We start from the raw sequence: 16,936 nt of genomic DNA, 5'->3' as shown, positions 1-16,936 counted from the left end.
CTTTGTTGTACTTTAATTAACCAGAAGATCTATTTTGCAAGGTTTCACTTTTAGAACACACATATCTTTAATGGTCATCAAAGGTCAGGGCCCTCTAGAGGGAGAAACAGTGGAGGTAGTAGCTTCAAATACCTTCCCGGGACATACTTTAGTATGTAGATTCATCCCTGAAAGTTTCATTTTCCTAACCTAAACCCTTTCTGAGATAGCAAGAAGTCAATTAACTAGAATTTTACCAAAAAGTGCATAAAAGGACATTAAGTGATGTATTCACTTTCTTCCTAGCTAAATTATGCGAAGAAGTATAAATCTGTTGAGAAAAGATTCTTTTTCATCTGGTTGTTTATCCATCTTGAGCCTTGGCACTGTTTGAGTATCTGGGTTTTACCTTACTTTTTAAGATATACTAGCAAGATGCACTTCATTTACCCCCCAAAAACGTAAGTTCGCCTGAAATTGGAAATGGCTTAGGTCAACAGCTGAACCAGACTAGGGCATGGAGGAGGTCTATGGTGAAGCTAGTAGGCTATGAAAAAAACTGAAAATCCAGTAAGTATAATATCTACAATGTTGAAAAAAAATTCAGAGATTTAGGTTTAGCGAGAGCTATATTAAACATAATTAGGTACCTAAATAAAGTAGGGCAAGCAAGTCAAACTTCCAGGATTAATTGTTGGATATTTTGTATTTTTCTATTGCTTTAACTCTCATTAACCAATGTTGCCGCATCGAGGAAAACATGAATGTCAAGCCCCTGGTTCCCGCTGCTGTGACTTCGCGCAAAATCCTGCGACATGTGACAAATGACAAAAATCGTGCGACGTGCGACACAATACCATCCGTTTTGCTGCAATGTCGGATGTGTCGAATAATTCAACACATACAAAAAATTAAGTGCGTTGTTCTGATTAAAAAAAAATTATAGCCAAAGTGATGGAGCTGATTGAAAAGCTAATTTTGGCTGATTTGAATTCTTCTAGAGTTTGTCGAAGCGACGCAAAAGTCTGAGTTTCTTTGTGAACTTCCATCCAATTCTGTCGTACGTCTGTTCCACAAGGAAAAATCGTCTCCGGATTGACGCAGCCGTGGGAAAGAGAAAAGTCCATAGCAAGGGTATTGTTAAACGGAACCAAAATACACTGCTTATGACGATTCGAGTCCCTTGCGATGTTACCTTTCAGTGAATAGATCCTCGTCACGTAAAAACACTCATATTACCGGAACGACAATTTTTTCTCCCAAATAATGCAAAATTCCAATTCCTTTGAAATGCCAGGTGCTTGAAAATTTTTACACATCAGGTGTTGTCGTCGTTGCGAACTCAGATTCGACCAGGAACATGACTTTTGGACAGCAAAACGTTCGTTATGTTGGCAAAGCATTTATGTGAGCCAAGAGTAGCCAATGGACTGTAAAAAAAGTAGTTTTCTCGCTGCTGATTGACAAATGTACTATTAACTACCTAAAGCGTTTTTTTACTTTTGAGAGCTAAACTACTTTAAAATATTTTTCCTTATAAACCATGCGTTTTTTTATCGTTAGTCTCCCGATTTTTCTCAACGATAAACTAAGTTTGGAAATCAGTTTAACCTCGTCGTTTACTGTTTTTTTCTTTTTCTACAGATATGAATAGGAAAACCACTGGAAATTCCTGGAAGTGCTATAAGGGGCTTTTACAGTTGATTCATCAAAGGTTTTGGGCTAAACTAAGAAAAACGAATTCTCTATACTAGTTAAAGGGTAAAGAAGAAAAATCTGAGCGCGAAAACGAGTTCGGTTAGTATTTTAATTTCAGGATACATGAAGAATGATTTGATGTCATCTTCAATAACGATAAACAAAATAACGATAGTACAGATTTGGTTAAACACTAGAATGCTGAAGACTAAAAAACTCAAAATTAAAATTCACCACAGCCTTATCAATATTTATTTTTAATTTCCTTTTATGTTCATTTCCAGCACCAGGCACGGCTAATTATCGAATGATTGATAATCAATTCGTGATGGGCAGGGGCATTAAGCATTTACTCCAATAAGTACCAACACCGTCTCTAGATCCGACTTTTTCAAAGTTGTGCTTTATTAAACAAACCTCTTGTTTTGAACTGACTGTACTTTTGGAGTAATGGATTAGTGCAGTTCATACTAAGGACCATGATCATCTCTTACTAGGTTGCAAGCTACTACTACAACCCAGATTTTTAATAGATCATTTCAATTAATTTGGGCTAGAGGTCGTTCTTAAGTAAGAAATTCCCATTCATAATGAAAACTATCGATAATTTATATAGTTATACCTGACACTAATTTTAGAAGTTATAGGCAATTCTGTTTCTTAGCATTTGACGTGATCGTCTCTTATTAGAAACTTTCAAAAGATATATAATCACTCGAGTTTGACATAAACTATTTTAAAGTTATGTTCTTGAAAGCGTGCGTGGTACAGTGGATAGCGTGTTCGTATTATGCTTCGAAGGTTGCAGGTATAATTCTGCCGTTGGCAATTGTTTACATATTTGTGCACTTACAGTCTAAATATAACTTCTAGTGCTAACTACTACCTGAGATTCTCTTGATAGGCACCATTAATGATGAACTATATCGATTATCAATGTAACTACCACCGCAACCCGGATCAGTCAACCCTGACCTCAAATTAGAACAATTATTGCTTACTTATAAGGAAAACTTATTACAAACAGGAAAAAGACGAAGGCTTTTCATCTTTGGAATAGTAAGAGAAAAGCTTCGAAGAATCAGGCAGCTAACCATGTCAATATATGCAATGGTTAGTTCACTTAATGATCGTCTTTTAATATAATACTATGGGAAGTGATCGTCTCTTACTAGGTATTCCCTCATGAACCATTTTTTCAGCAGGACTCATAAGGAATAAATCCAAAACTATGTCATTGTAAATAAACCCAAAGACAAATTAACAATAATTCCAAACACTTATATATTACTATATTCGGGTGGTAGCGGTAGATAGCAACCTATCATATTACTATGGGACGTAATCGTCTCTTAGTAGGTTGCTGCCAACGCAGCAAATTACAAACAGGAAAAAACCTATGTTTTTTTTTTAGTTTTGGATAGCTAGAGACGAGTCTCAGGGAATTAAGAAGCTAAGTAGCTTGGGTCCCAAGTAATGCATAATACTTCAGTTCCCAGGGGCTCTAGTTCGTTCTGTAATTTAAATCTTGTTGCAAGTTTTTGTTCTTTACAGTGAAAGCACAAATATCATTTTCATAGATACATTTTTAACCTTGGTATTTTAAGTTATGTCAAAGAACGAACTATAGCCAATAGTAACTAAAATATTTAAAGTATACTTGAAGATGTAACACGTTCTAATCGTATCTTTAGACAAGATAATACCAGAGAAATATCTTTTGAAAATCTATTTCGTTGGTTAATCGTTCTAGCATCAGGGCTACAGGAATTCTATATTAAAGAACGAAGTATGGTAATATAGTAGTTGAACTACAAGGCTCACCATTAGACAAATACAAAAGATCGATTTAGGTAATTATATCCAGGTTGCAGTGGTAGCTAGCAGACTAATAAGAGTTTAAATTATTCTACAGAATTATGTAAAAGATGGATATAGTTAATTGTAAATGAGAATTATGTAAGTTTAATTGATATCGAGGCATTAGAAATGGCTGAAACCTGGTAAAGAAAAGAGCTTGGCACATTTTAGATTTAGTTAGCTGCCTGATTCTTTGAAGTTTGTCTCTAACTATTCCAAATAAGAAAAAGCCATAGGCTTTTTCCTGTTTGTAAACCAGGTTGGAGTGGTAGCTAGTATTTAAACAAAGGATCAATATAGTTCGTCATAAATTATCCGGTAGCCAGTTGCAGCGGTAGCCAGCAATAGTATATAAAGGATCGATAAAGTTTATTATATCAGGGTTGCAGTGGTAGCTAGCAACCTAGTCAGAGACGATCAAGTCTCTTTGTAAACACTACAATAGTCAATAACTCCTGAAAATAGATTCAGATCAAAATAATAAGGATACTATTAGATCCGCCTTGTCAGAGACCTACATAAGAAACTTAATGTCACCTGGCTTGAACAACAAGGGAAATATAGTAGCTTGAAAATGAAGAAAAGTCACTGTGACCACGATATTCTACATATACGGCATCCATTTTTCTTCTTCTTTTTCTTCTAAGATAGCTTGACACTAGAACATCGTACAGAGCTGTTTACTACCTCAGTTCAAGGAAAACTGATGGGGCTAAAAACCTTTTGTAATTCTACATTAAAGAATGAACTATAGCCACTATTAATTAAAGTGTTTTAATGCTTGTATGCATGATGATACAACACAGGCTTATCTTTTGACAGTACAATATAAGAAAAATTTCTTTCGAAAATTTATTCCCTTATTAGTATTTTTAGCAACATCATGGTTGCATTTGAAGCTGCAATCATTCTATATAAAATATTGGCATGGTTAATTATAAATGGGGAATGTGTAGTTTTTGTGAGTGTCGTGGCAGAAGAAATAGCTAAAACCTAGTAAAGAATAGACCTTTTCCGAGTTGCAGCGGTAGTTAGTAGCCTAGTACGGAGACGAAGACGTCCCAAACTAACAAATGTGATAACCCATAACTCCTAAAAATTGTGTCAGTTGGAAACACAAAGTACACTATTAGAGTTGCCTTGTCCAATACTCCTATACGGAAACTTATAGTCTCTTTTCTTGATTAAAAAGGAAATATGTTTGCTTGAAAATAAGAGAAGTGGCTCCAACTATGATGTTCTACATCAACAGCATCTTTTTTCCGTTTCTATCCTCCTCTGCTATCTGGGCACTTGAAAGTAATCTGGATGGCAGCAGTAGCTAGCAACCGAGTAAGAGATGATCTCGCGCAAATAGTAAAAAATGAAATAGCCCATAACTCCTAAAATTAGAATCAGATCAAAACAAGAAGTGCATTGTTAGAACCACCTTGTACACCCTTTTGAAAAAACTTACCGTCCCTTGGCTTGGGCAACAACGGAAACATATTGACTTGAGAATCAAGAAAAGTGGCATAGGCCACGATATTCTGCATATATTATAATAAGGAACGACCTTTAGCCTATAATGATTGAAATTGACATATAGTTATATTAAAGAACGATCCTTGTAAGTGAGCAAGAATTGTGTATATATTTATAAAGGATTTATATACTTATTTGTTTTTTCTCGGAAACGGCTCCATATTTTTCGGGAATACGGGCTGCAGCGGTAGCTGGCAACCTAGTAAGAAACGATCACGTGCCTTAGTAAAACTGCAACAATTTTCCTGTACCTGATCGTTAAAATAATAATAACTTGACCCTCAAACATGACTGGTTAAGACAAACTGACCACCTAAGTGACTATATACAAATTTTTACTGATGGCTCCAAGTCCGATAAGGGTACTGGCTGTGTAGTGGTGGTCCCCAATATGTCAGTTTCATTTAATTTTGAGTTACCAGGCAGCCTGTCTATTTTTTCACTTGAGATGATTGCTATGAATAAGGCATTGGATTTTGTTAAATCACATTGGGTATGCCCGGAGTTGGATGATATGCTCTAACTCAGCATCAGCCGTTAAGTACCTAATGAATGAGCATGAACCTAGTCGTGATTAGTTTGTAATATCTACCAAATATAAATAATATATTTCTAGTCTGGTTTCCAGCACATGTGGGAATTGCGGGAAATGAATATGCTGATATAATAACAAAGTGGGGTATTTTAAATGGTCAGAATATAAGTGTAAAACCAACTCAAAATGAATATTTTATATAAGGTGTTGTGTGATAGAGAGACCAATAATTTTATTAGAAGTTGCATAAATCCAATTTTAGAACTTTATGACTATAAGGCACCACCTGATGAACTTGTGCATGATGTTAGATCTGTTGCTGTTACTGTTTTTAGATTGAGGACAGGTCATGCCAAAACCCCTTCAGTTTTACATAAGTGGGGGAGAGTTAGCTCGCCCTTCTGTGATATTTGTAATGAGTATGATGATATTAGGAATATTCTCATGAAATGCACACAATATGAAGCACAGAGAAATTTGTTTAGAAACCAAATTATAAAGTATTTTTGTGCTTTTACAATGGGAGCAATCCTAGGTTAGACTAAGTCCCATAAGTTGGTCCATTAAAAGACTATGTTGTTGTTGACTAAGTAAATAAAGAGTTGTAATCTGCATAACCTTCTCTGATTTTTTTTTAAGTTATAATGTGTTGACTTTTATATTCATTGTATTGACCTTTCTATTTCGTATTATTGTTTCTATTTATAGACGTAATTGTAGTAACTGCATAAGCTTCTATTTTTATTGTATTGATCTTTTTATCTATTTATTTATTCTTGTATTTTAGCTTTATTTAAATCTGTGTATGTTTCTTTTCACAGATATTTTAAGCAATATTAGCAGAATAGAAGTGTGATATACATACTAGTGTCAGTGATTTAAGCAAGAACACTCTGTACAACGTCCTAGTACTCTCCCAAGATATCTTAAGTGTTGACGTGGCCTGTGCAAAATTTTATTTGTGTGTTTTTCAAAGTGATGTGGCTTCAAAAGCCAAAATTTCAAAAGAGGATCGCACGTATACGAGCGGTTAATTCGCTCAAACGTCAACTAAACAACAATAACAACAACTGTAGCAACCGATAACTCCTAAAAATAGAATCAGATCAAAACAAGAACTACAATATTAGAACCGACTTGACCAAAAACCCTATACAGGAGACTTACCCTCTCTTGGCTTGAAGAACAAGGAAAATAAATTGTCTTGAAAATCAAGACTACACTAATAGAACCGACTTGACCAAAAACCCCATACAGGAAACTAACTCTCTCTTGGCTTGGACAACAAGGAAAATACGTTGTCTTGAGAATCAAGACTACACTATTAGAACCGACTTGACCAAAAACCCTATACAGGAGACTTACCCTCTCTTGGCTTGAACAACAAGGAAAAGACATTGTTTTGAAAATCAAGAAAAGTGGCTGCAACCACGATGTTCTGCATAAGCGGCATCTTTTTTTCTTTTTCTTCTCAGATAGCTTGGCACTGGAAAATCGTAAAGAGCTGTTTAATGGCTCATTCTAAAGGAAATTTATGTGGTTGAAAACCTTTTTTAATTTTAAAAATTATTTTTTAAATGTAATAAACTTTGTCTCTTACTATTCAAATTAACAAAAAGCCTTAGGCTTCTTCCTGTTTGTTCTTTAAAGTAAAGAACGAAAACTTATAACAAAGTTTACATTATAGAACGAACTATAGCCCCTAGAAACTGAAGTATTATGCATTATTTGGGACCTAAGTTACTTAGCTTCCTATTTCTCTGAGACTCGTCTATAACTATTCAAAACTTAAAAAAAACATAGGCTTTTTCCTTTTGTAATTTGCTGCGTTTGCAAAACCTACTGAGAGACTATTACGTCCTATAGTGACATACTAAATTGCTATCTACTGCTGCTGCCCAGATATAGTAATACATAATAGTGTTTTGAAATTTTAGTTAATTTATCTTTGGATATATTTACAATGACATAGATTTGGAGTCATTCCTTATGAGCCTTACTGAAAAATTTGCTTGTGAGGGAATACCTAGTAAGAGACGATCACGTCCCATAGTATTATGTTAAAAGACGATCATTAGAAGAACTAACCATTGCATATATTTGACATAGTTAGCTGCCTGAAACTTTGAGGCAGCTCAAAGCTGCCTCTTACTATTACTATTCCAAAGATGGAATACTCTTATTATTCAAAAGATGAAAAGCCTTTGGCTTTTTACTGTTTGTAATCAGGATTCCTTATAAGTGAGCAATATTTGTTTTAATCTGAGGCTATTTAAATTTATAAGGGGTTGACTGATCCGGGTCGCAGCGGTAGTTACATAAATAATTGATATAATTCATCACAAACGGTGTGACTCCGGAGAATCTCACGTAGTAGTTATTAATAGAAGTTTTGTTTAGACTTTAAATTTACAAACGTGTAAAACATGCCTACAGTAGAATTATACCTGCGACCTTCGAAGTATAATTCCAACACCCTATCCACTGTACCACCCACACTTTCAAGAACATAATTCTAAAACAGTTTATGTAGAACATAAGTGATTATATCTCTTGAAAATTTCTAATAAGATATGATCACGTCAAATGCTAAGAAACAGAATTGCCCATAACCTCTAAAATTAATGTCAGATGTAACTATATAAAGTATCGATGATTTTCATTATGAATGGGAATTTTACACTTAAGAACGACCTCTAGCTTATATTAATTGAAATGATCTATTAATAATCCGGGATGCAGTAGCAGCTAGTAACCTAGTAAAAGACGATCGTGGTCCTTAGTAAAAACAGCAGTAGCCCATAACTCCTAAAATACAGTCAGATCAAGACAAGAAAAATGTTGAATGAAGCACAACTGAGAAAAAGTATGACCTAGAGACGGTGTTGGCACTTATTGGAGTTAATGCTAAATGCCCCTGCCCATCAGAAGTTGATTGTCGAAGATTCAATAATTAGCCGTGCCTAGTGCCGGATATGAATATACAGCGAAACTAAAAAAAAATCCTTTCTTAATTAGGATGTGGTGAATTTAAATTTTGCGTTTCTTAGTCTTAAGCGTTCAGTGTTTAGCCTAATCTGTGCTATTGTTATTTTGTTTATCGTTATTGTAGTTCATATAAAACCATTCTTCATATACCTTGAAATCAGAATACTCACTGAATTCGTTTTCGCGCTCAGAAGTATAGAGCATTCATTTTTCTTAGTTTAGTCCAAAATCTTTGATGAATCAAGTGTAAAAACTTCTTATAGCGCTTCCATGAATTTCCAGTGGTTTTCCTATTCTGATCTGGAATAAAAGAAAAGATAGCAAACGACGAAGTCAAACTGATCTCCGAACTCAGTTTATCGTTGAGTAAAATCGGGAGACCAATGATAAAGATCAGCACGGTTTACAAGGGAAAATATTTTAACTTAGTTTAGCTCTCAAAAGTAAAAACGGTTTAGGCAAAGTTAAAGTGTCAATCGGCAACGAGAGGGAAGAGCAGAACTGTTTTTTTTTACAGTCCAGTGGCTACTCTTGGCTCACATAAATGCGTTGCCAAAATAATGAACACGCTTTGGTGTCTAAAAGTCATGTTCCTGGTACAATCTGAGTTCGCAACGACGACAAAAAGAGATATGTTAGAAAATTTCAAGTACCTAGCATTTCACAGGACACAGAATTTTCCTTCGTTCCAGAGAAAAAACTGTCTTTCCGATAATACGAGTGTTTTTAAGTAACAAGGATCTAATCACTGAAAGGTAACATCGCGAGCGACTTCAATCTTCATAAGCAGTATATTTTGGTGCTGTTTATCAATAGGCTTCCATGGACTTTTCTCTTACGCTCAATATTGATTTTTCCCTCGATGCAGCAGCACTGATTAACTGGAGTTAAAGGAATAGAAAAATGCAAAAGTATTCAACAATTAAAAGTTTGACTTGCTTGCCCACCTTAATTAAGGCTACAGAATAATTTCTTGTCAGTTAAATTTTTAATTTTGCTTCTTATTCTCATTAAAACAAATTGCTTATATTTAATTATTAGGGAAGATTGTTGGTGCATTAAAGATATTAGAAGTGGAATAGACAAGGCCCAAGACGTTTTTTTTAGTTAGAAAATAATGGAAGAATATAAAGATTAATCTGCAACCCAAGATTAGAACATTAAAATCTACTTTGACGACAGTTGTCAGTTATTGCTCTGAAGTGTGGGTGCTCCAAAAGACGGAGGAAGATTTGCTAGATATTTTCCAGAGAAATTACCTGTAATCTGTTTTGGGTACTGACCTGAATGACCGTATTTCAAACTCTATGCCGTGCAAAAATTTGGATCCATCGCACTTTCTAGTGCTATAGAGAGAGAAAGGTTGAATGACTAAGACATGTTTCGGTGATGAAGAAGAACATATTTCCAAAGATAGACCTTGTTGGCCAATCATCTGGGGCAAGACAAAAAACAGGTCACCACCGAAAGGGTAGGAATATGCCGCAAGGAAAGATGTAAGGGGCACTGGAACTTCTTTCTGGGAGGGGGTATAAGGAGGGGGGCTTTAACTGGATTGGTATGGAGGAGGAACATGGATAGCTGTGTTGGTATGAGATAGCTTATTAGTGATAATGCCTACACAAATACAAGTGGCCAGTACCCTGCTTGCCAAGCACTGCATACTTGAAGCACTTTAAGCCCGCATCGAAAGAAAACAGTTGTATACCCCTACAACCCCTTAAGCCAGCATTATATTTCACACCTCTTTACCCCTCCCACACCTTAAAACAAATTCTTTTTAAAGTTTGTAACATTTTAATCTAAATTTTCAATAAACAAAACTACCACATCGATCCTATTTTCACTATAATTGTCCACTCTATAAACAATGCTATCCACCTAGTCTGAAAAAAACACCCCCAAAATTGTTTAAGCCTTAGTGAAGCCTCTACATCTCTGTCTGTAGATGGTGTAAATGCTACCCACCCGCCCTCCGGATCTTTTCCCGAACAGTCGTGAATCATGCCTACATAGGAGTTTACTATGTCTGTTGGATATTTGATAATGCTACGACTTGGTAGAGAGTTGAAGGTGTCTCCGAACTCATCCCCAAAACATTTATATTGCGCAAGGCAGAATTAGCTAAGTAAAACTCTGGCAATATTGAAGGTGAGCCAGCACCCCTTTACCCTACTTCCCCAACATCACTGTCACTTTGAGGGTTTGGGCATATGTTCTTTCATTACCCTCTCGACCTCGCTAGATGGTAATTTCATTAAGAGGGAGTCTAAAAATTCTACATCAAGATCGTGATCCCTCACAAATATGTCTAAATCAAAGTTGGTGGAAGTTATAATAATAGGGCTCACCCCTGTACTAAAAATCCCCTCACATTTACTTCCCTCTGGGACCTGTTCTTTCTCCATTAATGTTTCAATATCCTCATACAGATGGTAAGCTCCTTGAGATGATATTAGTGAATGTATGTGAACCTAAGAACATTATAAGTACTTACTAGCCCATTGAAACACTAATAATATCATCCTGAAAAAGCTTTTGTGTTATTTAAAAAAATAATTTATTAGTAGTCTGAAAATTTCTTCGGAGGGCAAAGTGACCTACCCACTAAAGGTGTAATGACCGAAAAGTATTCCATGCATGGGACACAAAGTGGGAGTTTGAATCTAGAGACCCTAAACTACCAGCTAAGAATTTTAGAGCCAGAAACTACCCCATACATGATGGTAAGTTGCTCCTTTCACACTTCAGTTGTTGCAAAGTCTCCCCATTGAAATTATGAGTCTTAAAATACTTACAGAGGGAATGTTTGTGTCAATTGTAGGGGTTCCACACGCTCGCTTCCCGAAGAAATTAACAGCAGCCGCTTTATCTATGCTGGATCATCATTGGGAACCTGGAAAAAAAGTAAGAATTTTTATTTCCTTTAAGCGTTTATGATTTTAAGCTGTAAAAAGAATATGCATTATTAAGACCTTGGGTTCTTGGCCCAGAGTTCTCTCCTCAAAGATCATTAAAACTATCCAGAGGGGCCTGGTATTTGCCCTTATTTAAGCAGAAAAGAATAGATTATTTTAACAATTTTCTGAGGGTCAACAACAACAGTATCGAACAAGAGTTCTTTCTATGTTCTACTATCTGAGGCCCGTACTCCTTAGGGCCAACGCTAAAACAAGTAATAAGTTTTTCAAAAATATCCATTGGACTCAGATAATTTCATTTACGTGAATACCAGTATTATCGATATTGCCTTGCACAGAAAATTTTGATACAGTAGGTCATGGAGCACAGGTCTCAATGGGCCTGTAACTGCACTGCCATGGGGCTTAAGGGCACAGAAGGGCCCAAATCTTCACATTACTTGAAGGGCAAAGGTCTTGAAGTGCGCTAGGCACTAGGCATGCATGGAGCAGACCTTGCCCTAGCCCTCTTACTTCCTCAGAATTCTTTCTCAAGGGAGAAGGGAGGTTCTTTCTCAGAATTTTCCATAAATAGAAATAAAATTTAGTTTCTTCATGAAGAAAAAACGTAAAATAAAAATCTTATTTTGATCATTTAAGAAAGTTGTAATTTGCTTAAATGGTCAGCTTTCTATGCAATATTTAAGCTCAGAAGTATTCACTGAAAGGATAAACAAGAAAATTATGAAAAAATTCAAAGAAAAGTAAAGAAAAAGGTTTAAACTGTTGTTTAATTAAATAAAAAAACATTTTTTTTTTAAATGAAAGTAAGGAGCGACATTAAAACTTAAAACGAACAGAAATTACTCCGTATATGAAAGGGGCTTTTCCTCCTCGACACCCCGCTCCTTACGCTAAAGTTTTTTATTGTTTTAAAAAGTAGAGTTGCGAGAAAGAATCAAACTTTAGCGCAAGGAGCGGGGCGTCGAGGAGGAATAGCCCCTTTCATATACGGAGTAATTTCTGTTCGTTTTAAGTTTTAATGTCGCTCTTTACTTTCATTTAAAAAAACTTGTTTTTTTCATTTAATTTCTGAAAGTTTTTGAATTAATGCATGTCTGATTTTGGCTCTCCGTACATAAATTATAAAAATGAAATTTGTATATTAATTCTTTTTTTGGCTAAATGGCTTTCTCTTAGTTTTGATCAGACGATTTTGAGAAATAAGGGGTGGGGAAGGAGGTCTAGTTGCCCTCCAATTTTTCGGTTACTTAAAAAGGCAACTAGATCTTTTATTTTTAACGAACGTTTTTATTAGTAAAAAAAAATACGTAACTTAAGAATTAACTTACGTAACAAACATTTATATTCTTATATTTTTGATTATATATATGAGGGGGTTGGTCCCCTCGTTAATACCTCGCTCTTCACACTAAATCTTGTTTTATCCCAATTCTTTAAGAATGACCCTTGAATCAGAAAGGCCGTAGAATAAATAGTTGAAATTATTTAAAAAAATTTTAGCATAAAGAGCGAAGTATTTATCTCCTCCTAAATACCTCGCTCTTTATGCTAGAGTATTTTTAGAACCCCTCATATGCGTAATAATCTCTGTTCGTTTTAAGTTTTAATGCTTCTCCTTACTTTCAATTGAAAACACTTTTTCATGTTTACATTTTCATTGTTTTTTTTTTTATAGTAATGCTAGAAAGTCCTGCGCCCTTTTCATTGAATTTCTCTTCCCCCATGAAATATTCCTCCAAGGAAAGATCCTCCCATATAGCCCCCTCCCCTGAACCCCACACCCAAACCAAAAAAATCCCCCTGATAACGTCGGTACACTTCCCAGTAACCATTACTGTATGTAAACATTGGTCAAAGTTTGTAACTTGCAGCCCCTCCCCCAGGGACTGTGGGGGGTAAGTCATCCCCAAAGATATAGTTATTATGGTTTTCGACTATGTGGAACAATATGGCTATCTCAAAATTTTGATCCGTTGACTTTGGGGAAAAAATGAGCGTGGGAGGGGGCCTAGGTGCCCTCCAATTTTTTTGGTCACTTAAAAAGGGCACTATAACTTTTCATTTCCGTTAGAATGAGCCCTTTTGCAACGCTCTAGGATCACTTGGTCGATACGATGACCCCTGGGGAAAAAAAACAAAAAAAAAACAAAAAAACAAATAAACACGCACCCGTGATTTGTCTTCTGGCAAAAAATACGAAATTCCACATTTCTGTAGATTGGACCTTGAAATTTTTTCTATAGGGTTCTCTGATACGCTGAATGCGATGGTGTAATTTTCGTTAAGATCCTATGAATTTAGGGGGTGTTACCCCCTATTTTCCAAAATAAGGCAAATTTTCTCAGGCTCGTAACTTTTGATGACAAAGACTAAATTTGATGAAACTTATATATTTAAAATCAGCATAAAAATCCGATTCTTTTGATATATCTTTTAGCATCGAAATTCCGTTTTTTAGAGTTTCGTTTACTATTGAGCCGGGTCGCTCCTTACTACAGTTCGTTACCACGAACTGTTTGAAAAATTTGCATCACCGGTTGCCAGAGAATTTTAGTGAGGCTAAAAGAGCCGTCATTCCAGGCCAAAAATTCGAAATCCGTGCCATAATGAGGCAATCAATTGAGAATAAAGGGTTTCGCTTGGACCAAAGTACGTAGATTCATACTTATGTCCTTTGGTGATAAAATAGGCATGGTATATTCAAAATATCCACCTGGGAAATACTTTAGTGCATTGACCCATCTCTGAAAGTCTCGTCCGCCAAGCCTAACCCTTTTTCAGGATAGCAAAATAGTCGCTAAACTAGAACTTTAGTCATGTTGACTGCTTAAAATAGAAGTAGTGCCATTTGAATACGAAAAAATAGGCTATCCATCTAAATATCAAAGATTTACTCTATACTTAGCTCGTCAATTTGATCGGAAAAATCATCTCCATTTGTGATTCGTTCTTAATACGAAAGTGTTCGAATTTATTTAGACCAAAGGGATGACCCCCTATGTAATTGAGTAGCTCCAGCTGTTTGCTAGAATGCACCAGCCAATGAAAACAGCCATTGGCTGGATGCAGCCAATAGAAAACAGCCAATGCACCAAGCTTACCTCAACCTCAAACAGACCCAGATGTAGGAAAGATGCGGTAATAATATGGGACTGTGGAGGGTAAAAATTAGCAAATGATGTGTAACTCTTTGCTCTAAGTGGGACTTAAACATTAATAGGGATTAAAGGAGTCTCCTCCTCAATATTAGTAAGAAGGCCCTTCAAAAATGGAATATTTGACGGAAGAATTTGAATTAACAAATATCGAAGACCTTAAATATTTTCTTTGTATTTATATGCGTTTTTATTCTTTCTATAATATGTTATGGTAAAGGAAAAAACATTCTATTCTTCACTGTTTTTCACAGTTGAGCTACAAAAGTTTTATACAATAGCGTTTAAACGTAATAAGCAGAATATTCAGAAAAAAACAATTCTAGTTTCAACATAGTTTATCTTTTCCAGTTCGACTTTAATCAGCATGATGTAAACAAAATATGGCTTCAAAAAGATTGCATAGCCCCTATGTCGGGGGAAGGCATGTTACACATAAATTTATTAATATGCTCAAAATGTTCTTTGTCAAATTTCACGCATGGAATCCTCGCTAAATATGCAATCAATGAAATTTAGCATAAATAATACGCTTTTTTCTTAAATATTCACTCCTTTTTCACAATTAAATAGCAACTATTAACTTATGGTCGATCCATTGCCCTCTTCCCTGAATAAACATTGGCTAGTTCGATTAGATATAATCGCATTTTCAAACAGTTCGTGGTAACGAACTGTAGTAAGGAGCGACCCGGCTCAATAGTAACCTAAACTCTAAAAAATGGAATTTTGATACCAATAGCTACATCAAATGAATCGTATTTTAATGCTGATTTTAAATATATAAGTTTCATCAAGTTTAGTCTTACCCATCAAAAGTTACGAGCCTGAGAAAATTTGCCTTATTTTAGAAAATAGAGGGAAACACCTCCTAAAAGTCATAAAATCTTAACGAAAATCACACCATCGCATTCGGCGTATCAGAGAACCCTGGTATAGAAGTTTTAAGCTCCTATTTACAAAAATGTGGAATTTTGTATTTTTCAAACAGTTCGTGGTAACGAACTGTAGTAAGGAGCGACCCGGCTCAATAGTAACCAAAACTCTAAAAAATTGAATTTTGATATCAATAGCTACATCAAAAGAATCACATTTTAATGCTGATTTTAAATATATAAGTTTCATCAAGTTTAGTCTAACCTATCAAAAGTTACGAGCCTGAGAAAATTTGCCATATTTAAGAATATAGGGGAAGACACCCCCTAAAAGTCGTAGAATCTTAACGAAAATGACACCATCAGATTCAACGTATCAGAGAACCCTACTGTAGAAGTGTCAAGCTCCTATCTACAAAAATGTGGAATTTTGTATTTTTTGCCACAAAACAAATCACGGGTGCGTGTTTATTTGTTTGTTGTTTTTTTTTCTTTTTCCCAGGGGTCATCGTATCGACCAAGTGGTCCTAAAATGTCGCAAGAGGGCTCATTCTAAGGGAAATGAAAAGTTCTAGTGCCCTTTTTAAGTGACCAAAAAAATTCGAGGGCATCTAGGCCCCCTCCCACGCTCATTTTTTCCTAAAGTCAACGAATCAAAATTTTGAGATAGCCATTTTGTTCAGCATAGTCGAAAACCATAATAACTATGTCTTTGGGGATGACTTACTTCCCCAAAATCCCTGGGGGAGAGGCTGCAAGTTACAAACTTTGACCAGTGTTTACATTTAGTAATGGTTATTGGGAAGTGTACAGATGTTTTCAGGGGGATTTTATCTTGTTTAGGGGTGGGGCTGAGGGGAGGGGGCTATGTTGGAGGATCTTTCCTTGGAGGAATCTGTCATGGGGGAAGAAAAATTTCAATAAAAAGGGCGCAGGATTTTCTAGCATTACTATAAGAAAACAATAAAAAATAAACATGAAAACGTTTTTTCAAATGAAAGGAAGGATTAGCATTGAAACTTAAAACGAAAAGAGATTATTACGCATATGAGGGGTTCTAAAAATACTTTAGCATAAAGAGCGAGGTATTTAGGAGGAGACAAATACCTCGCTCTTTATACAAAAGTATTTTTAGTAATTTCAACTATTTATTCTACGGCCTTTCTGATTCAGGGGTCATTCTTAAAGGATTGGGACAAAACTTACGGTTTAGTGTAAAGAGCGAGGTATTAACGAGGGTACAAACCCCCTCGTATACATAATAAAAATATAAGATTATGAAAGTTTGTTACGTAAGTTAATTATTAAGTTAATTATATTTTTTACTAATAAAAACATTCGTTAAAAATTAAAAGTTCTAGTTGAATTTTTAAGTAACCGAAAAATTAGAGGGCAACT

The 16,936-nt window shown here is 35.4% G+C and overlaps 1 protein-coding gene across 2 annotated transcripts in view; it reads right to left on the bottom strand.

Annotated features, from left to right (window-relative positions):
- Nucleotides 1-723, bottom strand: part of LOC136026799 (KN motif and ankyrin repeat domain-containing protein 1-like) — a 147,455-nt gene extending 146,732 nt beyond the window's left edge. Inside the window, exon 1 of one of the 2 annotated variants that reach the window (XM_065703508.1) lies at nucleotides 630-723. The gene's annotated coding sequence lies outside the window, so the exon portion shown is untranslated. The remainder of the gene's footprint in view (nucleotides 1-629) is intronic. The other variant, XM_065703516.1, reaches the window with a different exon arrangement.
- Nucleotides 724-16,936: the final 16,213 nt, after the last annotated feature.

The sequence above is a fragment of the Artemia franciscana genome, chromosome 1 (genome assembly GCF_032884065.1).
Source record: "Artemia franciscana chromosome 1, ASM3288406v1, whole genome shotgun sequence".
Classification (NCBI taxonomy): domain Eukaryota; kingdom Metazoa; phylum Arthropoda; class Branchiopoda; order Anostraca; family Artemiidae; genus Artemia; species Artemia franciscana.
Note: the sequence above shows the minus strand (reverse complement) of the source record. Positions and strands in the feature narration are given on the sequence as shown.